This window comes from Vespa velutina, chromosome 15 (assembly GCF_912470025.1).
Source record: "Vespa velutina chromosome 15, iVesVel2.1, whole genome shotgun sequence".
Classification (NCBI taxonomy): domain Eukaryota; kingdom Metazoa; phylum Arthropoda; class Insecta; order Hymenoptera; family Vespidae; genus Vespa; species Vespa velutina.
Window position 1 is genome coordinate 2,704,469 of NC_062202.1, and position 5,000 is coordinate 2,709,468.

General features: G+C 29.8%; 2 protein-coding genes and 1 long non-coding RNA gene across 3 annotated transcripts in view; 2 read left to right on the forward strand and 1 right to left on the reverse strand.

Moving 5' to 3' along the window:
- The window catches only part of LOC124954352 (transcriptional protein SWT1-like), a 20,309-nt gene that overhangs the window by 12,202 nt on the left and 3,107 nt on the right, over positions 1-5,000 (reverse strand). The window lies entirely within an intron of this gene.
- LOC124954355 (retinoic acid receptor RXR) overlaps positions 1-5,000 on the forward strand; it is a 54,259-nt gene that overhangs the window by 6,802 nt on the left and 42,457 nt on the right. The window lies entirely within an intron of this gene.
- On the forward strand, positions 1,373-3,488 carry LOC124954367. The gene is made up of 3 exons (XR_007102527.1): positions 1,373-1,545; positions 2,232-2,350; positions 2,579-3,488. It is a non-coding gene; the product is annotated as an uncharacterized LOC124954367 (long non-coding RNA).

Below are 5,000 nucleotides of genomic sequence, written 5' to 3' on the forward strand. Positions count from 1 at the left end.
AAAAAAAGAAATATGGAGTAAGGGAGAGAGAGAGGGAGAGAGAGAAGAGAGAGAGAAAGAGAGAATTTAAAAACATGCTAAAATAATATTTTCGTTTATCTCAAACAAAAAAAGAAATAAATAAAAATGAATAACAACATAAATCCACTGTATGATGTTTGTATAAAAAACAAAAAAAAAAATATATATATATATATAAATTATAAAATTTTGATAAAGAACAAAATATGATCATTAACAATAAACGAATACATACACATGTATACAAATGTATACACATGTACATATATACACACATATATATATATGTACGCACATATATACATGCATCCCACGTTGAATAAAAATTTAAAAGAAGAAGTGAACTTTAAATGTATCGACGAGTTACGATAAAGGCCGCATTACAGAGGCTGCCTACACGATAAGGTAACGCCAGCGAAGCAACTGTGAAAGAATACACATTGGATATATACGTGTGATAATATATATCTATGTATTATATATGTATAAATATACAATATACGTATATACATATATCTCTATATGTGTATATATATATATATATATATATATACGTTTTTGTATATATAAATATATGTTCTCTTTACGCTTGGATTCCGTTGACCGGCGACGGTCTTGATAGGCCATTCTTGTTTTTAGCGGAAATTTTTTTATCCATTCGACTTTCTGCTCGACAAACTACGAAGGGCATGAATTACAAACCTTATCCTTGACTCTCTCTCTCTCTCTCTCTCTCTCTCTCTCTCTCTCTCTCTCTCTCTCTCTCTCTCTCTCTCACTCTCTCGCTTTGTTTTTCCTTCAAGTTTGTTTATCTATCTATCAAAGTGAACTACGAGTTTCTATTAAACATACATATATGTATATACATATAGGATACATATATATATGTATATATATATATTTATATATATATACATTTTAAAAGGATAACATTTTAAAAGGATAAACTTTCGTATCGTTAAACGTAGAAAATTATATATAATATGTACATATATGCATATACATATATGTATATACATTAGCTAGCACGGTGAGCAAAGGTCGCTCGGTTTATCGGCGCGTATCTTCTCTTTTATTCCAAAACGGAAGGTATTATTGCTTCAGTATATATATATATATATATATATATATATATATATATACATATTATGTGTGTGTGTGTGTATGTATATATCGATGATTTAAAAGTAGAAGTCTGTTCTCTCATATTTTTCATTACACTCGAAGAGAATTCGCGATAAGCTTTCATCGAATTAGAAAATGGTGGTAGGGCATCGATCGTTGAGTTTAGTAGTAGGTTGGGGTGCTGTTGTAGGGAGGATGGGTAGTGGGGAGGGTGGGTAGTGGAACGGAGAAAGAGAGAGAGAGAGAGAGAGAGAGAGAGAAAGAGAGAGGGAGGAAGAGAGGAAGAGTGGGAGCAAGTGCATTTTAAGTGCAAGCGAGGCCAAACCTATGCAATTGGTTGGAAAGCGAAACGCTTCGTTGGAGGGGAATCACTTGGATAGCAGAGAAAGATGGAAGATGGTATATAGAGAAAGTGAGAGAGAAAGAGAAAGAGAGAGAGAGAAAGAGAGAGAGAGAGAGAGAGAGAGAGAGAGAGAAGGAGGAAAAGGGTAGTAGTAGTAGTAGAGGGGAAGGTGGAAGACTCGAGGAAAGAAGGGCAAAGAGGAAGCTGAGTGCACAAAGCAGACATATGGGTCAATGTCAGGACACTCCTGTGTACTGTTTAGCACGATTCACCTAGTGACCTACTTGTCATCCTTCTCTTTCTTTAATCTTCCCTATATTATCTCTCTTTCTCTCTCTCTTTCTACCTCTTTCCATTTAACTATCTATTTACAATGAATGTAAAAAGTATTCCTAAATTTCTTATAATTTTTTTATTAATGTATATTTTTTAATTATTTTTTTATTGTGTTGTATTTTTTATTATATATATATATATATATATATATATAATTTTTTTTATATATAAGATATAGATATAGAGGGAAAGAGGTTATATAAAAATATATGCGATAGAAAAAAGAAATATATAATTTATAATGGAAAATTATAATTGTATGATGTACTATTGTATATATTTTCTACAAAGTAATATTGCTTCTTATTACTTTGTAAAAAATATAATATAGAAACAAATAATAAAATATACTTATAGAAAATTATAATGAATACTTTTTACATTCACTGTATCTTCTCTATTCTAGCTATCTTTGGACTCGTGTCCCGTAGACTCGTCGCATGTTTAGAATTCAAAATAGCGCAGGTGCGCCATTTTACTCTATGTATGTGTCTCTATGTAAAGTTGGCCCAGTTATAAAACGTTGTAAGCTATTTTTTTTTTCTTCTTTTTTCTTTTATCTTTTCTTTTTTTTTTTTTGCCTTTATATATATATATATATATATATATATATATATATATAAGTGTGTGTGTGTGTGTGTGTACCGAATTTCTTTTTTTTTTATATCCTATAAAAATCGAAAAAACGAACCTGTTTATGTATTATATATATATAAAATAATTAATTTTGTGATCTCTCCTTTTGTTTTTCAGGTGAGTTTAAGCGTGTCATCGTCTTTACGAACGATCGATCAATCACAACGTTATTAATACGTTCTGCTGCCTCGTAAGTAACTATTTTTACGATCCAAGTAATCCTTAAAGCGTTCATTGTCTATTACATTATCTTATAATAAACTACCTTTTAACAAAATTGAAAAGGAAAACAAAAAAAAAAATAAATAAATAAATAAAAGAAAATAACAAAAACAAAACAAAACAAAAAAAAGAATCAAATAAAATGAATAAATAAATAAATGAATGAATGAATGAATGAATAAATAAATAAATAAATAAATAAAAGGAACAAAATAAAATATGAGTTACATTCGTTATTATGCAAACTCAAATGAACGTGTATCTCGTTATTGAAATAACGATGATAGATAAATCATTTAGAGAAAATTATTGTTCTATTTCGAGATCATTAATGATATATATGTATGTGTGTTACGATGTATATATAGATATACATGTTACATATGTACTTCTTTCTCGATGAAAAACGAGTGGAATGTGCGTTTACGATTACACATACGTACACTCACACACGTGTATCTGAATAAAATTGTATTTAGGCCGTTGCGATCTGGTTCTTTCGACATAATATGCGCATACGCTAACGATATCCATGGGTACTCGTTTCATATCATTGTTTTCGGATTTTGATTAAACCTATTTGTACCAGATTGGGACCTTCTTCAATATCCAATTTTAATTAGAATTTAAATCATTTTAAATTCAATTTATCGATCTCGATTTAATTCAAATCATTAATGACAAATATCAAAAATGAAATACCAAAGAACGTACGTTCTTTATATTTTCTCTTCTCTACTTACTTTCTCTCTTTTTTTCCTTTTATTTTATTTCATTTTACATTATTTTATTCCTTTTTTTATCCTCTTTAAAATTTTAAACGTACCCTTGAAAATATTATGATTTCATTAAAATTCTAAACGATTACAAAAAAAAAGGAAACAAGAAGTGATCTCTTCAACGAAAGGAAAAAAAAGAAGAAAGTACGAATAAAGATTCTTTGTCCTTTTTTTCTTTTTTATTATACGAATATGAAAAAAAAATCTTTGGATAATTGGAGAAAGAAATTTCATTTGTTTAATTAATTTAACGAACGATAAAATACAAATGAAAGTTCTTTAACTTTTTTTTCTTTTTTTTTTTTTTTCTTTTTTTTTTTTTTGCTCGAATTATTTTTATAAAAATGCTCGGTTCCTTCGAGATTCTAAAAAGACTGCTTAGAAATAGATCGTTCTAACGAAATATAAAATACGAATACGAGTTTATTTATTCTTTTTCTTCTTCTTTTTATTTTTTTATTTTTTTTTTTTCTTATTCAAAATCTCGAAAAAGAAAGAGACAAAGAAAAAAATAAAAGACAAAAGATTCTCTCGATTCGTTTGAAAAAAAAAAAAAAAAATATATATATATATATATATATATATATATATATATAAATATAAAAGAAGAACGTGGCTTGGGCTACGTCGCAATGCGACGAAATTATGCGTCGACCTTGACTGTTTTACTCGCCTTTTCTCGTCGTCCCCACTCGGGAAGCCGATTGATCATCCTTCTCTCGTCTCGTTCCTTATAAACGAGCATTATTTATAACGCGATGCGTGCATGCGCTCGCTAGCTAACTCTCGTTAACGTGGTTAATCATGCATACGACCGACGACCAACCGACCAACCGACCGACCGACCAACCGACCAACCGACCGACCGACCGACCGACCGACAGATAGATAGACAGACCGATCAACTAATCAAGCAAGCAAGCAACCAACCAACCAACCAACCAACCAACCAACCAACCGCCATCTCGATATCTCTCTAGCCTTTCTGAAGCTTCCATAACTCATGCTGCTTGCATTTAATGACACATCGCGTAAACGTGAGACTGAGATAGGAAATGCGATATAATATATCTCTGCCATCCTTTTTATTATATTAATCGTCAGTATGTTATATAAATGATCTGATTAAAATTTTCTTTTTTTTTTTCTTTTTCTTTTTTTTTTATTCTCTTCGTTTTTTTTTTTTTTTTTTTATTCTCTACTACGAAACAGATAAGACGGAGGATTATTGTATGTAATGATATTATATTGATTAAAATAATAATCGTTATATGTTATCGAAATATATATTCTCTATCTTTCTCTCTCTCTCTCTCTCTCTCTCTCTCTCTCTCTCTCTATCTCTCTTGCTCTCTTTCTCTAGAAATAGGATTATATTATAAGATTATTATAAGCGATTGTATGAAATTAAAAAAAGCCGAAAGGAAAACACGACAGGAAAAAAAAGAGAAGAAAAAAAAGTCAAACGGGTCCACGAAATATTTCTTAATATTCGTTCTTTCAAGTTCTAATGCACGTGTCTTTTGAAAGAAAAAAGA